This window comes from Alexandromys fortis, unplaced genomic scaffold (assembly GCF_014885135.2).
Source record: "Alexandromys fortis isolate MF-2015 unplaced genomic scaffold, M_Fortis_MF-2015_v1.1 scaffold_87, whole genome shotgun sequence".
In the NCBI taxonomy this organism is placed as follows: Eukaryota; Metazoa; Chordata; class Mammalia; order Rodentia; family Cricetidae; genus Alexandromys; species Alexandromys fortis.
The window spans coordinates 4501296-4524748 of record NW_026067971.1 but is presented as its reverse complement, the minus strand read 5'-3'; the positions used below and the strand labels follow the sequence as shown (position 1 = coordinate 4524748).

At 42.9% G+C, this 23453-nt stretch overlaps 1 non-coding gene across 1 annotated transcript; it reads right to left on the bottom strand.

Annotated features, from left to right (window-relative positions):
• Positions 1–8917: 8917 nt before the first annotated feature.
• On the bottom strand, positions 8918–9046 carry LOC126509762 (small nucleolar RNA SNORA76). Its single transcript, XR_007594250.1, has one exon. It is a non-coding gene; the product is annotated as a small nucleolar RNA SNORA76 (small nucleolar RNA).
• Between the last annotated feature and the right edge of the window lie 14407 nt (positions 9047–23453).

Here is a 23453-nt window from a genome sequence, read left to right as displayed (position 1 = left end):
AATGGGATTTTGCTTTGTTTTGTTTTTAAGGCAGAGTTTTATACCACAATCTGATACTACATGTATATGGACATGCTGTCTACACATTTCTATGCAACCCTCATTATCACTATGTTTTGAACACTTACATTTTTAGGGAAACCTCTGAGTATAGGCTGTGATTTTACCACTGATCGATCAAGAGTGTACTTACGAACACAGCAGCCAGACATTGGCTTACCCAAAACTGATGATCCCAGTTCAAGAGGAAAACCTCAGCATTACTTCAGACCTCCTGCGTGGATACTTTCCTTATCTAATACAACTGTTTCTCCACAGGACTCCTGAATAGCACTTCATTCAGCTTTGTGGCTGGGGGCCATTGTCCCTTTGTTGTATCTGTTCAGTACCATTTTTAAGTGTGTGCGTAGGTAGGTGTGGATGTTTAACTTATTTGGTGAGTTGACTGTCTAAAAGTATGCATGCATAGGACTAGAGTATTGTCCCCTGGCTCAAAACATAAGAAGGTTGTGATGAGCCGTACAGAGAAGTGTGTGTATCAGGTAATATTCATTCAGGCATGAATGAGTTACAGAGTTCCTGGTGTGAGTTCAGTGTCGGTGGATCAACCATACATATCAAACAGAAAGACATGTGAACAAGTGTACATTTTGATTGGTTAATGAGTAATGTCACAAGCAGAGACTAGCATGAACCTAATTGTACTTTCTCTGCATGCGATGATTCAGAGTCCACTGAACTCTGTAGAACATGATTATTTCAACAACAGGAAAGAACTATGGATATTTGTGCATCAGAAATAGCATCCACTTTGTTCACTTTGACAGTGTCTACTTCATCTGTTCAATTCTGGTCGTGATGTTTTCACCTCCTAATACTGGTCTTATGACCCACAAATGGGTCATGGCAGGCAGTTGGGAAACACTGATCTACTCCATAATACATAGAGTAGAAATCAGGCTTTATCGTAGTGGCAGACAAAGCCAGAACTAGATACTCATGGGAAAGAAGGCCAGAGGACAGTTCAATGGTTACCTTCTTAAAAAATTTTAAAAATGGCATCCACAGATTCTTAGGTTTTCATCATTGTTCACCCATTTCATCCTATGCGTTCTGTTTTCCCATTGAATGCATAGTGGTTGTGCATATAGGAATCATTTAATTCATGGGCATCATGTCTCTTTCTGACATTGAGAGAGTTCATAACCTAGAAATTTAAATTTTTGATTTGTGATTAAGTTTGAGTCAATAAATCCAGAAACCATTTTTAGATTTAAAAAAGGAAGGTAGCTGGTTCCTTGCATGTTAAATACCACAGATGTTTTTGGTTGTTGGTTTAAAGAGTCAAAGGCCTGATTTTCCATATTTCATCCTGTTATGCTGTTGGTTACAGCTGGGATTAAGTGACAATTCATCTCTCCTACTACAGTAAATGAAAACTTCCCATCACAATAATAATATAACATTTATTTATGGACATAGGATAGACTTTGTAGCCAAAATAAACAATCCCTCAATTTTTAGTGGTTTAGCACCAACAAGCTTATTGTTGCTCATGTCAACATTCAATGCAAGCCAAGCAGCTCCCGTCTAGGCAGCGACTCAAGCGCCCAGCTGTTTGCATCTTGTTCCACCAACTTCCAGCTTCATGGCCACTTGGCATCATCTGTCTAGGAGATGGAGAGAGGAAGACACAGCTTATGGAAGGCTATAATAAGGATTTTAGCAATCAGTCCAGAAGTGCTTTTGCCATATCCCATTGATCTGAACCTAGTCACAGGTCAGCCCATCTCCAGAGGAAGTTAAGAAACACAAAGGAGCCCTCAGCTTGAGAGAACACCGTTCCCTCTCATTGAATCTTCTCCTAAGGTTATTATCTTTTTTCTTCAAGACAAAGTTTCCACTATGCACCCCAGGCTGGCCAAGAAGTCAGGACATACCCCAGGCTGGCAGTCATCTCAAGATTCTTGTGTTTCGGCTTCCTAAGTGTGTGTCTGGTTGGAAGCATCACCTCAGCTCCCTAACAGCGCTTTATACAAAGAGTCTGGAATGTTTAGTTGAGGGCTTCACCCATTTTGGAATATTGGGTGGAAAGTTCCATGTCAAAGCTCCCTCTCCTGGGAATTGCCTCAGTCCAAACTCTACCTCTGAGAAAGCCCGCCAAATGGTGACCACTCCCCAGGGAGGATCAAGACCACTCCCACAGGCAATTTAAACTGCCCCCCAGAGATTGAACACATAGTCAATCAGGTTCTCCTTTCCCCCTCTCCGTGTTTTTCCAGGAGCCACCCGGGAGCCCTGGTGTCCATTAAAACTGGGCTTCTTCTAATTTGGTCTGATTTGGTCTAATTTGGATTGTTGCATCGGCGGAGAGGGTTGCCGGGTCAGAAAATACTTAACAGTATGGACATTACATCTGTGGACCAAAATACAGGTTACTTTTCCATATACCTTATAATACCTTCAGTTAGCATTTTTATAGTATGACTTACTTTAATTCAAACCATTATGTCTAAAATATGTTAAAAAGATAACTTCAGGGCAAGGTATGACATCAAACACCTGTGATATCAGCCCTCAGGAGTCTGAACTAGGAAGGTCATGAGTTCAAGACCAGCCTCTTGATGTATTAAATAATCCTGATGTCTAGGACATTTCATTTTGAAATGATTAGGTGGTGTGTGTGTGTGTGTGTGTGTGTGTGTGTGTGTGTGTGTGTTGTACTAACCATCAGAACCACTGCCCTACAAGAAAGAAAGTATTTTCCACTGGAAAGCTGAGTCATCCTGTGATTACAGAATAAGTTCAGATCTCAGACACAAACTCAACCATATTTTGAAAGGAGCAAAGGAAAGACAAAATTTTAGCGCTTACACTTGTCATAATTTGGGCTACAACAGAGGACAACAGAGCCAAGATGACCAAATCCTTGAGGATGAAAGCAGGGCAGCCTTGACTTGGACACTGAAACTCTGTGTGTGTGTGTGTGTGTGTGAGAGAGAGAGAGAGAGAGAGAGAGAGAGAGAGAGAGAGAGAGAGACAGAGACAGAGACAGAGACAGAGATAGAGGTAGAAAGAGAGACAGAGAGATAGTCAGAGAGTTAGAGTCAGAGACAGAGAGCAAATTTCATCTCTACCACGTCCTTTCTTCTCATTCTAATTCCCATACCCTTCAAAGAACCTACTGAACAAAAACCTCCTGCAAGCCAGCCAAGGCTTTAGTTGAATGGAAAATGAAGTATTAGCAATGGCATCGTCAGGGCTACTATGAGCATTCAATAAGATAACACATGTGACACCATTAACCTAAAAAGCTAAGTCAATACCTCCAATGAGCAGAAGCGTCACTAACAGACCCAGGGAATGTCTGAGATTGAGAAGTAATGCCACTGTGGACCAGGAACTTGAGTACTTATATACCCGAGGAAGATTGTGGATGGGTGACACAGATGGTCTCTATGGGAACGTCATGACATCCACCAGGAAATGAGTTAGGAATGGCAGGGCCACCCAAGCTCACTCTGTCTGGTGAAGCACTGCCAGGATAAATGATACAGAGCTCAACTTCTCCCACACAGCAACCCACCCAGGGAAGGTTTTTAACCCAAATGCAAATCAGCGACCGCTTGTCTACATTTGCCCCTTATAGACATGGCCTTGGAGTCTCGTCAACTGAAAAACCACCCATCAGCTCAGAAAATGACAGGGTTCCATTTGAAGGGTCTGTTTGCCCCCTCCTGGGAATGTGGGCAGGAAGAAAAAGGGAGAGAAGAGGGGGGAAGGGGACCTTGAATGACTTAAGGCCATGGGAGAAATCAGGTTAGAGTCTTCTGTTTACTCCATTATAAATTTAAATAAGCAAAGCTAACCAGGACAATGTTTCCTTTAGTTTGGCATGCAAGATCTTGGCAGAACAAGGAGGGGGACTTTTGGACAGCACTGAAAAGAAAGTCTCCTCCAAAGCATTACCAAGAGGAACAAAGCGAAGGGGAAAATAACATCCTGAGTTTTTCTGAGTCACAAGCCATGAATAAACTATCAAATAAAGTTCCGTGGATTTTTTAAGAATAGAATGGAGTGGGAGAGGTGGTTCTCCCTAGGAAGCGGACATAGATTCGTTATAGATCGATTAGGGGGAAGAACTGGAAGAGGAAGTTCAAACAAGGAGGGAGGGGGAAGAATGGGCTAGGGGAGAGAATACAGGCGGGGGATAGTCAAAACCAATGACCATTTTGCAGGGTCATTTGGAAATCTGATACAGTAAAAGCTTCCTAAATATACACATACTTGAAGTTGATCTAAGTGAAATTGCCAAATAATGGAAGAAACGGAGCCCCGACTGGATATATCTCATCACCAAATGAAGCTTCCAGTACTGGAAATAGATGAACTCAAATCAGGTTGTTGGCTAAAGGGGTCCCATTGGAAACCCCACATAACCCAAGCTATTGCCAAGGCTCTCCACAAACTGATGACAAGATCCTAGCACTGAAGACAACACCTACACAAAGAAGTCAGTTGGGATGATGCCTAAGTAGAACCTTCACCCCTATGAACTAGTGTTCATGGTACTGAAGGTGTTCTACAAGATATAAAGAAAATGCCAACCAGCCACAAATGTTTCTATCTACAAAAGCATCCTGCCTGCAGGCTATGCTAGGGCAATCGCGGCACAGAGCCTGTGGGAGTAACTAACCAAGATCTGAGATGACTTAAGGCGCACTCCACAAAATGGAACCAACAATCAACACTGCTTGGGTGATCAAGAACCTGGGACTAGTTTGCCCATGGACCTAGGGAAAAACAAAATACTTCTATTCTGCTAACGGAACATACCAACAAAGTGACTCCTAATGACATTCTGTTACATTCGTAGTTCTGTGCAGTGCGCAGCCATCACCAGAGAACCTTCCTCCTGAAGTACAGTGGAACTAATACAGAGCCCCAAAGCCAGACAACATACAGAGAGTGAGAAACCGTGAAATACTCAACCCTAAATGGCATGTCTCCACCCAATTTCTGTCCTCAGGAGTCAGGAAACTCTGCAGAAGAGCAAGTGGGGAGAATGTAAGTACCAGAGGTAATAGAGGATGTCATAGAAGCAAGGCTTACTAAACAACAATGCTAGCATGCTCTGAGTCTCCGAACACACAGAGACTGAGGCAGCACGCACAAGGTCTGGACAGGTCTGCACCAGATGGCCCCTAGGGTTGAAAGGACAAGTGGACTCATGCCCCCATCCCTAACCCAGAAGCTATCTCCAGTTGATAACCACTGCCAATGAAAAACTAGCTTTCTCTAAGGGAGTCTCACTAGGAAAACAATCTACTCTCAAGGTCAGGCCCCATGCCCAGCAGTAGGAGGCCACCACAAAACAAACTCAGCGGCGTTTTTGAAGGCCTGTATCTCATAATGTTGTCTCAGGGCCTTCCTGAGCTTTTCTTCTTACAGCTCCTTTGACAATATAATGTGGCTTCTGATTTTGTGTTTCCATAGCATTCTTGTCTGTATCTATATGTGTTTCTTGTGCTTTTTCTTTGGCTCTGTTTTCTGTTTGTTTAGATTTATTCCAGTTTGCTTGTTTTTCTGTTGTATCTTCTTCTATACTATTTTGTTTTATTATTTTTCCTTATATGCCTGTTTGTTTTCTAAGGAGAGACAGAAATGGTGTGGACCAGGAAGGGAGGGAGGTGGAAAAAAAACTGGGAAGAGTTGGGGAATAAAAATTACAATCAGAATATACTGCATGAAAGAAATCTATTTTCAATAAAAAGGAAAATATTAAAATTAAAGAATAGAATAGACCCAAAGACTATGGCAGAACATCACACACAATGAGGACATTTTAAAAGGTTTGTTTAAATCTGGGTGTGCTTGGAGGTGGTGGTAAAATACTAATTCTGAATAAAGGATAGGTGTGGGCATAGCTTGAAAGTTGGTATAGTACAGAGAACTTTGACGTGATCACTAGTCAGCTTGGTGACTTGACATGAATTTCTCCAATAGTAAAGTAACAATAAAACTATTGAGAATTCTAAACAAGCAAAACAAACCCACATGTGAAGGTTTCCTTTTCTGCTACTTAAGATGATTTATATATGATATATGTAGCCATGGTGTGTGATAGCAATATGTGTGTATGTATTTATATAATAGTATATATATTATATGTCATATATTATATATAATATACATAATATTATATATAATATATGTCAAATATATATATATTTCCCCCTTGATCTTGTATCCTCATTTTAAAATAAAAGATGTGGACCATATAACCCAATATTTTACGTACTCCAATATCCTTTGGTTTGGTGAAATGACCCCTCTAAGAATACATCAGAGAGATCCTAATTCAACTGCACCCCAGTTCCAGTTGACAGAATTACTTTTTAATGCTACACTGTGCTTTGAGATGATTACAGAGTCACAAGCAGTTGTGAGAACCAATTAGGGGAGACCTGAATACCCTTTGCTCAGTTTCCCCCAGTGATAATGTTTACACTCTCCTTGTTGCCAGTCACAGTCTTACCCAGCAAATATTAGGCTTTTTTTGTAGGAACCAACACAAGGGATAGCTGACGAGGCTGTATGCTTGCTTTAGAGGAAGTGAGTGTTTTAAGCAATTAGCAGTGAGCCACTTAGGAGTGTGGTGGCATGGTGCCGTGATGAGCTTATTCTGAGGAAAGGAAACTAAGAATCTGGGCTTTAAATGAAGAGGTCATTGCCTCTTCTTTTAATTCTTTAACTACAGTAGCCAGTCCTTCACAGTCTGTGTCTGCATGTCCCACAAACAGATTCCACCAATCACAGGTTTCAAATTTGTGCTGTATTTGCACTGAACACGTGAAGGCTTTTCTTCTTGTTATTACTTTTTAAGCAATTCAGTACAAATTTTTACCTACTCTAAATATTCTGAAGTAGGTACAGTGATACATAGGTTGTATGCAAACACTATGCCATTATTACATAGGGAACTTAAGTGACACAGAAATCTATGTGTGTGTGAAATTCTGGGCCTGATCCCCTGTGGACACCAAGAGAGAAGGTTAAATGCTTTAACCTGTGTGGACACCAAGTGTTAGAAATGCTTTGACCTGCTGTGGAATAATCCTTTTGTGCACCACAGAGATTTTTCACTTGGATTGGTTTCATTAAAAGCTGGACGAAGATTCTATGATGATAGTTAAGATAATCATCAGTCTGACTACAGGGTAAGGCCAGTTCAGACACCCTCTCCTCTATTGCTTAGGGTCTTAACTGGCATCATCCTTGTAGATTCCTAAGCATTTTTCTAGAGCCAGGTTTCTTGCTAACCCCATAATGGTTCCCTCAATCAAGATATCTCTTTCCTTGCTCTCATATCTGTCCTTCCTCCATCTTGACTATCCCATTTTCTCAAATTCTCCTCAACCCTCCCCATCTCCCCTTCCTTCTACCCCCTGCCCCCCTGCTCCCAAATTTTGTCAGGCAATCTTGTCTGTTTCCAATTTCCAGGTGTGTCTACATATGTTTTTCTTCGGATTCACCTTATTACTTAGCTTCTCTAGGCTCAATGTCCTTTGTTTATGGCCAGAATCCACTAATGGGTGAGTGTAGTCAGCGTAATAACCAGGCTAGCTTAATATGAAACAGCAAATTTTAATAAAGGAATAGCTTACAGCACCAGGGATCCAGTGATGAGCAGGAGATACAAAAAAAAGAAGAGAGCAGCGGGGCTCATGCTCGCCAGATTTATATGTAAACATTAGCCCGAGGCGAACACGCCCTCTAAGGGGCTGGACTATCCCTACAGGTGAGTACATACCATATTTGGTTTTTTGGGGGGGTCAGGTTACCTCACTCAGGATAGTGTTTTCTAATTCCATCCGTTTGCATGCAAAATTCAAGATGTCATTGTTTTTTTACTGCTGAATAATACTCTAATGTGTAGATGTGACAGACTTTCTTTATCCATTCTTCACCTGAGGGGCATCTAGGTTGTTTCCATGTTCTGGCTATTACAAATATTGCTGCTATAAACATAGTTGGACAAATGCTTTTGTAGTATTATTGAGCATCTTTTGGATATATTCCCAAGAGTGGTATTGCTGGATCCTGAGGTAGGTTGTTCCCCAGTTTTCTGAGAAACCAAAACACTAATTTCCAAAGTGGTTGCACAAGTTTGCATTCCCACCAGCAATGGATGTGTGTTCCCCTTACTCCACATCCTATCCAGCATAGGCTATCATTAGTGTTTTTGATCTTAGCCATTCTGACAGGTGTAAGTTGGTATCTCAGAGTTGTTTTGATTTCCAATTACCTGATAGCTTAGGGAGTTGAACATGTCCTTAAGTATCTTTTGGCCATTTGAAATTCTTCTCTTGAGAAATCTCTGTTTAGTTCTGTACACCAAGGACCCACATCAGAGCACTGGGCTGATCTCCCAAGATCCAGTTTAAGAGTGGAAAGAGTGAGAGTATGAGCAAGGAAGTCAAGACCATGAGGGGTTCATCCACTGAGACAGTTTTCCTGAACTGGGAGTGAACAAGCATGGGAACAAACCAGCCCTCTGAATGTGGTTGACAGTTGGCTTGCTCAACCTGCCTTCAAGGTTTTAGTAAACAGGTCAACACTGTACCTGTACTCCAGAAGTTCTGTTCTTGCACCTCCAGCAGCAAGTCAGTTCCAATCAATGCCAGCCACTACAGGCCTAACGCCAAGTCCTCCCTCCCCACCATCCCACTACACCTCTAAGTCTGAACTCATCACAGACCATACAACAAAGGATGGCTAGTATCTTAAGCAAGGACAACAAATCAAGCACGCGGGACCCTAACTGTACACCTGAGTCCATGGTTCCCTAGGCCTAAGGCTTTGGTGTCTGGGCTGAAAACTGCCTGCCTCTCACCCCACAAAGTCAGGCTCTAACACGTGTAACTAGTGGTTAAAAGGACCGCCTGTGATAGCCAGGCTGCCCTAGTTAAGTTTGAGCACGTGTGCCATTGTTGAACTAATGCCAGAAATACAAGCAGGCACAATGGGAGATCAAGGGCAGCGCATCCCCCAAAGATTTTATATTGTGTGTATGCATTAGTCTTTGTGTGTGCATGTCCGTTTGTGCACATGTGTGCACAAGTGCACATGTGTGTAGGTGCTTGTGGCGCCTTGAAGTCAGCATCAGAAGTGTTCCTCTCTCACTCTCCACCTTGTTTTTGAGACAAGCTCTCTGTCTAAGCTTGATTGACTTGACTCACAAGCCCCAAGGATCCCTCTGCAAACACCTTCCCAGCACTGGAGAGGTAAACACACACTGCCAAGCCAGAATTTTTATGTGAATGCCAAGCATTCAAATTCCGGTATCCATGCTTGCATGACAAGCACTTTCCCAACTGAACTATTTCTTCAACCATGCCAAAGACTGTTTGACATGGCATATAAGACTGGTTGTGGGATTGTGTTTTGGTTTGAATATGAAAATTCCTCTTTCCCCATAAGCCAAGATACTTGATCACCTGGTCCCTAGCTTGTATCACTGTCTTGGGAGACTGTGAGACCATTGAGATTTAGGACTGGCTGACCTGTCTTGAGATTTGGGACTGGCTGACAAAAAGGCCGGTGGAAGTGAGCCTTGAAAGCTGTTCCCACTTCCAGTTCCAGCCAGTTTTCTACCCAACGGGGTCCTCTGTCACGAGCTCAGCTAAATGCTCGCACTTGTAAGAACAGGATGACGTGTTCCTATCGCTGGCACTTCCCAGCTGGGCTGGACCGAGCCCTTCTGATGCTGTGAGTGCAGACTTAAGCCCTTCGTCCCTGTAAACTCTTTCTGTCGGATTCCTACAGCACCGGGATAACTAATACAGAGCCATACTTTTAGGGTGAGTAATTTTTGAATTAGAATTTCTGACATCAAATAAACTATATAATTGCTTTTGAGTGTCTTAGATTCACTGATGGGGAAAGAAAGGAGGTTTGGTGTCATGGAAATGACACCAAACTTCAGCTGTTTTTGTCTTTTCTCTTTGCAACCTGACAACTTAAAAGAATTGCTTATATAAAGTACTTGGTGGGAAACCCAATAAACAGGTAAGTTCTAGAGAAAAATCAGCTGTGATGACAATTATTATGATAATTACCCTCCTCAGCTCAGCACTGAGCCATTTGACCCTTGTGAGCCTCAGGACCTCTGCTGACAGCAGAGGCAAATAATAATGCCTTCATGACTGTTTCATGGAGCTACTGTGAGAGTCAGCAAATACAGTAGTCGGTGTTTTAGTGTTGACATTTAATGTTCTTATCCTACAGAATAGGCAATTGTACAAGCATGCCCAATAGTCCAGCGCTGACATGGTTCACAAGTCAGATACCGCCTTGTGAGAAATTACCGTAAATATCTTGACTGATGGTGCCATGCAAGAGCTTACCATAAATATCTGTATTGATGGCTTTGTGTGCCTTCTCCTGTTGCCCTGGTTCTCCTGCCACCACGTGCCATCGCAGTGGAACCAGCGCTCTCCTCTGCTCTCACAGCAGCCTGGATGAGGAGGCAGATGTCTCCATCTCACTCATAAACACAGGGCCTGTTTAGAAGGGACTATTAGATCAAAGAATATACTTTGCAAGTAAAACACTTTTTGGTTTTGTTTTGGCTTTGGGGGAAGGTTGCTTTGGTTTGTTTTTTAGATTTCCTGAGGCAAGCAATTTTTATGGATTAGCTTGTTTCATTCTTATAATTCTATAATAAGATAGTTCCTTTTTTTCTTGTTTTTCCAATGAGGAAACAGGCAGGGAATATTTAAGTGTCTTGCCCAGGCAGAACCTAACCTGGTTAGTAGTGGAATTAAGATTCAAACCAAGCAAAATGGATTAGAAATTGTACTATGTTTTATGGCTGCATCTCAAGAAACCTAGGAAATGCACTTCCACTGGCACCCAGTGACAACGGCTCTTTGCTGAGGCTTCGGCCCATTCCCTGCTCCCGCCTTGGTCCTCCTCTTCCCTGCTCCCACCTTGGTCCTCCTCTTTCACCTGATCTTTCCAAATACCTTGAATATACTAACTTTCTATGTTGTCTTAAATCTTCCTCAATAACAGCAGTCGGTAGAAGCTCAAACTGGAGCTCTCTCCATAAATATTCCTATCAGTGATTAACCATAATTATAATTATCAATAATAAAAATGAGTATGTGTTCATTAATATCCTGACTAACTGAAAAATATCAGTTTTGTCAATGGCAATTGATTGAGATTGAGCCAAACTGGGACTCAATAAAAGTGGTGTCTTTAAATGAAGTCTAAAGGCAGTGTCTTGCCTGCGCATCTGTTTGCTTGTTTGCTTTTCCCCCAAGTAGAGGGAAGTCAGTAGGGTTGAGACTAGAATCCTAAAATTCCCTTCACAGAAACATTGCCACCATGCTAACTCTTGTACTAGGCCCTGCCACTTCAAGACCCTACTATCTCCCAAGAGCATCAATCACATAGTCTTTGGAGGATATTTAAGATTAAAACAACTGGAACAGAGATGGCTCAGTGGGTAAAAGGTGCTTGCTGTGCAAACTCTGAGTTCAGTCCCCCAGAATCCACAAAAAGGTTAGGGTAGAGAAAAGGCACCCAGACTTGTCTTCTGATCCCCTACCATATGCACACTCATAAACACACATACATTAATAAACAAGAAATTAAAAAAATTTGAAGGTTCAAACTATACATTTGCCAAGAATACAGCTCCATATGGAGTAGGCAGGCTTTGGGATGAGGAAATGACTGGTGTTATCTAGGAACTTATTCACATCAAACAAATGAGAAATCACATATTGGGGGAAATAGGATCTTGTTGCCAAAAAGGAATTTAAGATGTGGATAAGAAAAAGCTGAGAAGAAAATTGAGAAAAGGAACTGAAATTGGAGGCAAACATGTGAATATGTACATATGATATATATATATCATATATATACAAATAGAAACAGTGGTGTGTATGAATATATATATATGTGGATATGTGTGTGTTTGTAGATATTAACGTACCCTTGCTCTGGCAACTAAGAAAGCCTCTATATTATGGCATCCCCTGAGGAATGTGTACACCAAACACTTGGATCCCAGTGCTCCAGTAAGAAGCAGATGTCCCCAGAGTAAGTTGATCCCATGTATATAACAAAAGAAACTCAAAGTGAGCCGACAGTGACTTTTTATGTCAGACAGAATTATAAGCAGAATTACGGGGACAGATGGAGCCATAGGGATCAGCATGAAGGTCTCCCATGGACCAGCCTGAGAACAGTTAAGAATTAAGATCAATAATGGCAGTAACCAATTACAGCACACAATAAAAGAAAACAATCAGTTCTCATACTGATAATTAACTAATTAATGCAAAAAAAAACCCATCAGGAAAGAGAAAACAAGCTATGCAAGCTGTTTCCAGGAGACCAATCAAGACAGAAGCCGGCCACTGACACCCAATTCGGTGAGCAAAGACTGAATCAATACAAAGTATTGACACAACACACTCTTGCCACATACACCCCAAATACACACAAAGCACACAAAGAGAAAACGCTGAGCAAGAGGTTGCGAGCAGAGAGCAAGAGCCTAAGGGTGGAGCACCAGCAGGAGGCAGTGGACTAACTTTTCATCCACCCCACAACAAAATGCCTGAGATGAACGTACAGAAAGCAGAATTTGTCCTGCCTTGGGCCCTGGTTCAGCTTTTGTAATCCGAGGTCATCTGGCTTCACTGGGCCTGACACAAAGCTAAGCTACAGGAAAGAGCAAAGCCAGTGATTCATGGTACCCAGGAACAATAAGCATCAGAGAGGAAGGGGCCCAGGACGGGATAGACCCTTGGAAGTCACACCCCACAGTGACCTTCCTCCTCCAGCCAGGCCTTGCTTCCTCAAAGCCCATTCAGTAGAAAACTCCTCAAAGAATTCATCCATTGAAGCGGGTGAGCTCACAGTTGAGTCACTTCATAACACCACAAAGGTTTCAGCACAGGAGTCTTTGGAGGAACACCCATGTTTAGAGCCTAACAGATGCTAAGCTCCTCTGCCTTCTCATAAGATGCGTGGGAAGTCGCTCAAACATCATTTTGGCAATATCTACATTGACGGTATGGGGCTTGCGTCTAATTGTGAGAACACTTGGAAGGCCCAGAGCTCAGGATCATTCTCTTGGTTTTGGGTTTTTATTCTCAAAAACGGTCAAGCCCAGAAGAGGCAGATAACAGGTAGGGGTTGTCCATATGGAGAGTCTTAGCATGTAAGAAGCTCTGTGCCTCATGTTTTCCTGTTAGAATACTGAATCAAAAGCAGGAAGGACACTGTTGGAAAATTGGTGGCTGTGTTGTACCATCAAATGCGTTTATTTGGATAACTGTTAAGTTGTTTGTAACCAAGGCTATCGTTATATTTAGCTACACGCTGGCCATATCTAGGTACGATGGAATGCCGTTTATTTAACCTGTTCTTGGGAGGCCTGCAAACAGACGAATCACGCAGGAGACTAGGAAAGGAAGCACCGTGCTGAGGTGATGAGCTGTCAGCCGGGGGAGGGTTGGCTGGGCTGAGGAGGCTTCAGCTGCTTTCACACGCACATTCTGTTGCTGAAATTGTCTCAGTGCAAGCTGACTGAAAGAGAAAAAAGTCTTTATTGATAGACTTGAAACAGTCTGAGGAAACACCAACAAACCCCCGCTGGTAACGAACTGCCACTGGCAATCGTTGAACAAATTCTTTGCTGCTGATAGGCTGGGCAGTGCAGAGACACAGACGACCAGCCACAGGAAGCAACTGGGTTAGAGGCCATTGTCTGTGTTTACCTAAAAAGATAAACCTCTAACTTCGAGTCAAATAGTGTGTCTGGTTCTAAAAGACGATACAAAAATGATAATTATCATCTTCGGAAACCCTTTTTTGAAGTGAGCACTGTTCTCATAGGAAGCCGTTTACATACACCATCTGAAAACATAGACACTAGTGATGAAGAATATGACCCGTGGCCCCTCTCTCCCCCGACCCCTTCTAAAGCCCTGGCAACCCTGAGCATCATACCTAAAGGATCATATGTATTTTTAAGGTGTATTAACCCCAGTCAGCTAAGACTGCTAGTGGTCTTCAATCAGACATCATCTCTGCTGATGCTGGGGTGACCAGGGGCACTTCTGTGGTATAGTAAGTGTGAACCGTGTCAGTTTGAGTGGAATGTGTTTATGTGGTTCACACTCCTTTTATGTTTGCCGTCCCAGTGGAGAAACAGCTTGTAAAAATGTCTTCGCCATCTTTAGCTAGACACTGGTCATGGTGAAGTTGCAAGGACAGTCAAGCAATGAGCGCTCTGTGTGGCTCTTGAGCTGCAGCTAATGTAGAGACAGACTTAGCCTGCAAAAATGATTCCAAAATGGCATTCAAAATGCCATGCTGCACCGGGTTCTCATCCATACTGTGTCAAAGCTCAGGCTCTTTCCTGTCAATCATATACTCACTAATACAGCACTTTATTTTGAAACCAGGGGCATCTTTTTTGTTTTCTTTATGAAAATTGCATAATAAAATTTGACAGCAATGTTTCCCAAGAAGTTCAAGAACACTTTGAAAACAATAAAAAGTTGCAGACATCTGTTTTAGTCTTGCATAAAACTTGGCTTCTTTGTCATTCAACTTTCTTTATTAGATATCTGATGAGAAGTTAAAATATAAATTAATTAAATATAAAATGAAAAAATATATATGAGACTGAGATAAATTGGAATTGTTATCATTGAGAGGATGACTATGAAGTCCTTTTCAGATCCTATGAAAGGCAGCAATGCATTGAGAGGCAGGGACACATCTTCCCATGGCATCAACTAACACATCACAGGTTGTCTGAAACCCTAAACAGTGAGGAAGAATCATTAGGAAACATTCCGTTTTTCTCTTTACTGATAATGGCATCAGCAAAGCTGTAGCAATAAGCCAATATAATGAGGACAGGAACACCTAACTAGGTAATTATGTAAAGTATCTCAGATCCATCACTGCACGGGGAAAATGTTCAGCTTGTGGGCATCAAACATCCAGGAAGTCCTTTTCCAAATCTGATGTCATGACTGAATGAATTATCCCTCTGACCTTCCCATGTGAAAGTCCTCACCCCATGGACTCCCGGGGCCTGCATTTGGAAGAACTTCACATAGATAATTAAGTTAAAATGGGATTGTGAGAGGATGGTGTGATCTACTGTGACAGCTGTCCTCTCCAAGAGAGGAAGGACACACAGAGCAGGACAGAAGGAAGACCATATGACAACCACTAGAGGATCCACCTGCAAGCCAAGAAGACGCTAGAGACAGCTGCCATCAGAGACCTGCGGCATGTAAGGGGGGAAGACACTTGAACATATCCCCAACTTCCAGGGCTTTATTTTCACACAAATTCTATTCTTAATCTTTAATTTTATTTGCTTATTGTCCTCACAGTAAGATACCTCATCATATAAACCTTCTGCAATTTATCTGCTCTCTTGTCACTCTTGGATTCATTTTTTTCAAAATTGTTGCTATTTCAAACAAGAAAGAATATGTCATGGTTTAAGAAAATGCTGAAGATTCCTGAGTGTCTGCAGCAGGCAGTGGGTCCCAAGACCACACCACAGGTCCCCGAAGTTGCTGCAGGCATCAGGCTACTGGTCCCAAGAGCAGCCAGTCCCAGGCAGGGAGCCACGTGGTGGGTGAGACACCTCGACAGGGCAGCCAGTCCCACAAGGAGAGACAGATTGATGGGCACACCATGAGACCATGCCGCAGGTCTCTGATGGCAGCTGTTTCTAGGCAGGGAGCCACACAGCAGGTGAGAGATAGAGACATGGATAAGCACACCATGCAGAGTGAGGTTGGATATTTATTTAGTGGGTTATAGAGGGGCAAGGGGAGAAGGGGAGAAGAGCTGTGAGAGAAAGAGAAACAGGAGGGGGAAGGGGAAAAGTGGGGAGAAGGGAGAGACAGAAGCTGCCTCTTCAAGAGGGAGATGGAAAAGGAAGGGGCTCAGGCTGGAAGCTGAAGATCAGCTTGCCTCAATGGGTGGGAGAAGGAGTGGGTGTGCTTTGTCTCTTAAAGGGACAGAGCGGACCATCACAGAATGTCTCTATGAGATTAACATAAAGGTACATGAACAGTGCGAGGTTTTCTTTTCTTTTTTCTCTGTCTTCTTTATATTAATTCTCTCCTCCTCTCTCTCTGTCGCTCTCCCTCTCCCCTCTAACACAGAATAAGCCTAAACATAGAATTATTTCTCATAAAGTAAATCAATGAACTTTCAGTTTAGGAATTAATGCCAAATTATTTTCAAAATGCTTGAACCTACCATAATATGTTAATCCATCAGTCTACAATCTTTTTGATATTTCATGGTAATAAATGCTTTTTTTAATTTTCAGATATATTTATTTTATGTGTATAAGCATTCTGCCTAAATGTATGTACATGAGCCATGGATGTACATAAGATCAATAGAGGTCAAGAGAGGGTGTTAGATCCCCTAGAAATGGAGTTATGGATGGATGTGAGCTGCTATGTGGGAAGGTCCTCTGCAAGAGTGACAGGTGCTTTTAAGGGCTGAACTGTCTCTCCAGTCACTGGCAGGACTAGACATTTACAACTTGGAGTTGGGTTTGAAATAGTTTTTCACTGTGGTGTGATTGCAGCATCCTTTCCTTGCTCCTAGTGACATCAAATGTCTCTAGTAGGAGCCCAGAGAAATGCGTGGGTCCGTTCCATTTTGACTGGAGGCCAGAGTTCAGGCCTATTCTTGCTCCTTCAAGGCTATTGAAAAGAGGTTTGGTTTAAGGTGCACCACTAGCACCTAGCACTATCTTGACCTAGGGTGTGGTTACTTGGTGTTTGGGGTATTAAGATGACCCACAGAGGGGGATCCGTTCCACCTTGACCAAAGGTCAGAGAGTTCAGACGCTGTTCTGCCTCTTCAAGGTTGTGACAGGAGGTTTGACCCAGGGAGTGGCTGCCTACAGGATACTTGGCCTAAGGTGTGGTCAACTCAAGTCCTGTCTAAACAACAGAATACTTAACTAACTCAGGGAATAGCTGCTTGATTCTTCAGGTATTGAAGAGGTAATTGCCCTGTTTGTTCTTTTTATCATGTTAAAGAAGTCTTTTGGCCTCTTCACTCACACACACACACACACACACACACACACACACACCTTTTTTTGGATTGGGGTACGTAATCATATGGAAAATAAATACAGGTGAATTTAATATTCACTGGATTGCCCTTCCAGTTCTATTCTTTGTCTCTATTTCCTTTGTATCTCTGTTGTCTGCTTGGCATTTCTAATCCACACTCCTCTACCTTGGAACATGCAAACCCCATTGAGGCTGGACCCTGACATCTTACCTCTTCTATGAAACAGCTCTGTCCATGGCTTCTGTCCATGTTTTAATTTGTCTTTATAACCTTTCCTGATTAGTCTACAGATGAACTCAATCTCACCTCCCTCGGTTGCTAAGTGGGGTGGGCCTGGTTAGCACCTAGATGGACATGAGATTTAACTATAAACATAGAGCTGCCTGTTGTCACCCACATTCCGGTGAACCTTAAAGAGTAATTACCGAGCGTGGTCCCTCAGGGTGGATGTCTGATAGCCACAAGAGAAGGGGCCATAGCTGGAATATGCACAAACAAATGGATAATAGCAAACCGTCAGCCAGCTGGGCAGAGACCATTTCCAAGAGACACCGCATAGATGGGCACTAGGTGTGTGGCCTGGATTTTACCAGCTTGCTGTCCTGGAACTGAGAAGTCTGGAACAAAGGGGGAGCAGCAGCACAGTTGGCTCTCACTGTAGCCTGAGGTTGGTGCATCCCAGGTCCCCAGCAGCTCTTGGGGATCTTGTGTTGTGGGTTCATCTCTTTCTCTGCCGTCACGTCTCTCCCCAGGGTACTTCTGTGTCCTCGGCTCATCCCCAAGAGCAGTTTTGGTCCCTTCCTGAATAGGTCTCTAGATATTGGACAATTGCACCTACAAAGGTACCGTCTCCAAATATGACCACATCCTAAGGTTCTGGTACACAGTACCTGAGGTGAGGGGAAAGAGCTGGCATAATAGAAAAATGTTTCAATTATCAGGAAAAAACGGCATATCGGAAAACAGAGAATGAGAAGCAGCAGGAGGCTTTGGGTCAAAAGGGTCAACATCAAACCCAGCTGTGCCAAGCAACCAGCCTGACAAAATGACCTGACAAGCTGCCATCAGCCAGCCTCAGCCGCCAGTGACTCGGCTAGCCTGTGACCAAGGGGACAGAGTAGCCACTGGGGCAGGTGGAGGGAATGTATGTGATATGCGCTCCCACTCGCCAGGGCTGAGTTAGTTTATGAACCGATGTTCAGTGCTCGGTACGGTAGACGCTGTCTGCCTTTCCCTGTCCCCATCTGACATTCATTTACCAACCCCCCCCCAAAAATTACTGGGATGAGCTCTAACTCAGAATTTTTAATGGTCACATAATGCTCCGTGGCTAAAGCTGCCTTCACATTTTAACGAAGTTCCACTTGTCTGAGAAAACGGAACAGGGAGCCGGGAGAAACAGATGCGACGACACCGGAAAAGACCCTGTTCCACCCGCTCCTTTCCTTCTGCTTTCATGTTACACAGCAGAGTTGAATTTCTGCAATCAGTAAGCTTAATTCTAGATATTGTGTTATAGTTTTAGAGATCCTTTCTGGCAGGAAGCTAACAAAGCTACTGTTCTCTCAAATAAATTGTAAATGCAGAGACTCTCTCTCTCTTAAGAAGGAGTTCAGAGGAACTGAAGAAGCACTTCCGGGGTCAGAGTACGGCATTAGCAGGAGTCCAACACTGTAGGTACATGTTCAATCCAGTCGGGCCTCACCGCAGTGATGCACACGTCTCTCCCAACCTTGAGCTTCCAGAAGACTTAGGGGGCAGTAGAAGTGCTAAGCAGGAACCTGTCTAGCTTGTTCTTATTCCAGGACACTAGCAGCTGCTTCCTGATGTCCTTATTTGGCATCTGTTTCCTGTTGTCCCTTAACAGCTAGAACACACTAGGGCAAGCAGTACTTGGCACTTCCTGGAAAAAGACCACAGGCCAATGCTGTAATTACCCAGAGGCCCTGCCTAGACACCACAGAGACCCAGGCCTCAGTCACCGGAAGAGGAGATATATTGTGCTCTGGTGAAGAGGCTGGACTTGAGCAGTAAGGGGTCCACACTGCTTGTCTATGAATACAGATCCCATCAGAAAAGTATTTGCAAAAGAAAAATGTCTACACAGGGTGACTGATGACCACCAAAAATCATTCAACAGTTCAGAATATCAGAATAGGGCAGAATCTCGAGGAAGAAGGAACAGGCATGAGTATTCGGAAAGGTGGTGCATTTGCCCGCTGATCTGGAGCTGGGGTAGACCTATTTTGTTTATCCGAGTCCTGGGTAAAATAATAATAATAATAATAATAATATTACTTAGGCATACATGTAATTCTATGTCTTGTATGGCCTAGGATGTACAAAGTCCTCAGCATATAAAAGATTCCCTGATCCCTGAGCAAACTGCTCCTTCTAAATGACTTCTAAGGCAAACCCAACAACTCCATTCTGCCTCAGTGGAACGAGCTATACTAGCATTGCAATTTCATAACAAAGAAAGCAATTCTGATACCATATTTCTATGATGTGACTTTAGTCGGGCATGGGAACAGTCCCCTGTAATCCCAGCACTCAGTGGGGCAAGAGAATCATGAAGTTAAGGCCAGCCTGCTCTACATACTAAGATTCTTTCTCTAAGTATAGAAGTGTCTAAACAATTTTAAAGGTGCTGACTAGATCTGCCCTGTATCCAGTTGAGGAAAAGAGGTCCTCTGGAGCTTCCCCTGCTTCTGCCCTAGGAGACACAGAGTGCAGGAACTTGGGGTGGAGGCCGAGGGTCTGCAACAGTGCCTGGCTTGCACCCTTCCATTCCCCAGGCTAACTGCTGCCTGGGAGAACAAAGGCCACCCCCTCCCTGACCCCTCCCACTGCCTTCTGTGGTTTGAATTCAGGATTTTTTTTCCTAGTACACTAGACTTAATAATAACCTTTAGGGAAATGATGTTTACCAACAAATACTGGTGGAACAAATAAACCTTTTGATGACAAGCTTCAAAACTATGAAGACAATGAGAAGAGAAAGAAAACCAAACCTGTCCGACAAGTGTCATCTGAGTGTCAAATAAGTACTACAGTGCCCTGCTGAAGATTGCTGACGGCCACTGCAAGGCAGAGAGCATGGACATGGAGCTGTAAATTAAGCTCATCCTAGAGATGGAACTCCTCCGCTTGGTCCCTTGGAACTTGTGATCTGCGCAATGACTTCCCAGACTATCTTACCTCTAAAACATGCTCGGCAGAGCAGCAACTACCTTCCCCACCCCACATGAACTACCTCGGGACATCACTGGGCTCCAACAGCAAACTGTTCAGACAGTGACGTTCACCCCTGCTAGCATTCCCATTCTCTTAGCTGTGTCACTGTGTCTCCGGATACAGGTCAAGAATTCTACTCCAGCAGGGAGGCTTCTACGATGCTGATGGATTCTGTCCACGTGGCTCATTCCCCCACCCCCACCCCCCAGAGTGCCAAACAGACAGACAGTAGCTTAGGAAATCATCTAAATCACCCATATATCACAGAATGACTGGATCACCTGTGTCCAATGAAGCAAAAGAGTCCCATGACAGTAGAGTCTAAGCTGGAGAGGCAGGGTTGGTGGGGGAAAACAAGCCCACCATCAGGCAATTCTTGTCGTGGGTTAGATACAGAATTAATCTCGCCAAGGTAGTTCTTCCAACGACTATTCCTGTCGTGCCCTTGTAGAAAGGCAAGCAACATCTGGAGTCTGCACATCTGGCTTGTTGAGCATTGGTGACCAGAAGCATCCTGGGAACCAAATGGTTCTGTTTGTAACATGGTACCTCTCAGTCTGTTATGCAGGAAGAAAAGGGTCAGCAGCCAAAAAGCCGTAAGCCCCATTTGGGGTGATAGCCTTTGGTATCACTGGACATCACCCAATGATACAAGGAAGAAGAACGCAGCAAGCCTCGGAAGTCTTGGGTCCCTATGTTCCCACAAACAGTAGCATTGTGCTTGAGGGGGTTTCCCACCATCAATATGTAACAACAATAGTTTCCTGGACAGGGTTTTCTCCACCCTCCTATTCTTAAAGTCACTTATATAATAACCACTCTGAGGCTTAATATTAATTACCTACTTTTTGGTCTATTAGCTTGGGCTTCTTATTAACTAACTCTTACATCTTAAATTAACCCCTTCCTATTATGTTATATTTTATAAGTTATGGTCCCTTAGAACTTTAGAAATTAGTACAATGTATCAATTGAGTCAAATGTTAGGAAATTTCATAGTTTTACCTACAATAACTTATTTTGAATTATCTATCAGTTTGAAAATAAACTTGGATTACAATTATATGTTGTGTTCCTTCAAAAAGTAGTGCTGATTGGGCTGAGGGGCTGGCTCTGTCAATAAAACACTTGCATTGAAAGTTTGAAGACCTAGCCCCAGTCCCGAGAAGTCACATAAAGAGACAGGAGTGGTGTGACGGGCTTGCAACTCCAGTGCTATGGAGGCAGAGACAGGAGAATTCATCAGCTCCAGGTCAATAAAAGATCCTATCTCAAGCTTCCTGAATTTGGTGTCATCCAAAGTTGTCCTTCTGCTCATGTACATACACATGCTGGCATACATGTACACACATGTGCCCCTGAACATATATATACATGAACATACATAGGGACTAAAATCAGTACTTATAAAACATAATTCACAGAGAACTCACATGAATCCAGGGATAGTGTACTTCAGACTGAATCTCCCCCATGGCTTACGTGATAGTCAATGATCTGATCTCAGATCTGATCTCAACTTTAGCAATTCAGAAACTATTTTATATATTAATCTAGAAACCAAAGGATGCATGGGCATTCACCCTGCCAAGCTCCCAAAGTGCTCTGTAAGCTAGAACATCAAGTATAGCAATGTTGGACACAGCTTCCCACAGAAGAACCTATTTCTCCTGACTTCCTGGGTCTTCTCAGCAACCCTAGCATCAGGGTGAGTGTTTACCAAAGAAAAGTGCAGGGCATGTGGTTTCTCATGGAATCTTTATGAAGCCAAGCTGACCGGATGAGAACATCCTTTTTCTACATAGACCGTGATGAGTCAAAGTCCTAGTTCAGAAGATTAGATCATTCTTGGGCTATGACTATGCTGGGGGAAAAAAGACTCACCTTTAATTCCCTTCCTTTGGGGCATAGAATTGCAACACAAACCTTCATCTTTCAAGTTCTATTACCATGCTAACCCCCAAATGTACTAATATCCATTAACTGCATTTTAAACCAACAAAGGGTGATTTGGATCCACTGCTATGGGATTGGATATGATCTAATAACTTGTAAATAACTAACTACTACCATAGCCTCATAGCCAGAGGGGGGAGGAGGAGAAGAGACAGGGAGACAGAAAGACATTTCCTGTAAAAAAAAAAAAAAAAAAAGCAGTACATGAGTCTTTTTGTTGTTGCTGTTATTTTTGTTTCTGTTTTTCAAGACAAGGTTGCTCTGTGTATCTCTGGCTGTCCTGGAACTCACCCTGGAACTCACACTTTAAACTCATGGAGATTCATGTGCCTCTGCCTCCCTGAGTACTGGGATTAAAGACATGCACCACCACCACCCAGTTGAGTCTTGAGCATAAAACTTCCTGGTATAATATTACTAGCATTTAACACAGAACATTTTACTCCAAAATTTCATAGAGTCCCTGATGCTTTAAAGTCTATACATCATCTCTCCATGAACTGAATATGCTTAAATTCTAAGAGTCAGCTATGTAGATGATCACAGTAGTACTTGTGTTTCTAACCATGCAAAATGGTACATAAGCACAAACTCAAAGTGCTTTGGTAACTAATGGCATTGCATTGCAGCTGGGATTCAGTGATCTACAGCTGAGAGTCAGGGATACACAGCTCTTAGTCAGGGATACACAGCTGCAAGTAAACCCAGAAAATAATTCCCAGCAGGAGAGCAGACCCAGCCACAAATCATTAGTTTGATGGTTGAAGAAAGAAGAAATAGGCATCACTAGTCATGATTTTGGTGATTTTTATCTTCTAGCACTCCCTAGAAGATATATCTGCAAGTAGCCATGGTTGCTGTTGAGTAGCAACTGTAATTGGAAGTGAGTGACACAGAAATTACCATGTCCTGTTTATTATTATATCTGTTATATTTTTAAAGCAGAAAATGCTAAGATTCAAGGAGAATTTCAATTCTTGGGTGGTGTGAATGTGGAAAGGCACTGCTACTGTAGCAAATGGAATGGGAGCCACTCAGAAAGTTAAAATAGAACCACTGTATGGTGGACCTATCCCATTTACGAACAAATAACC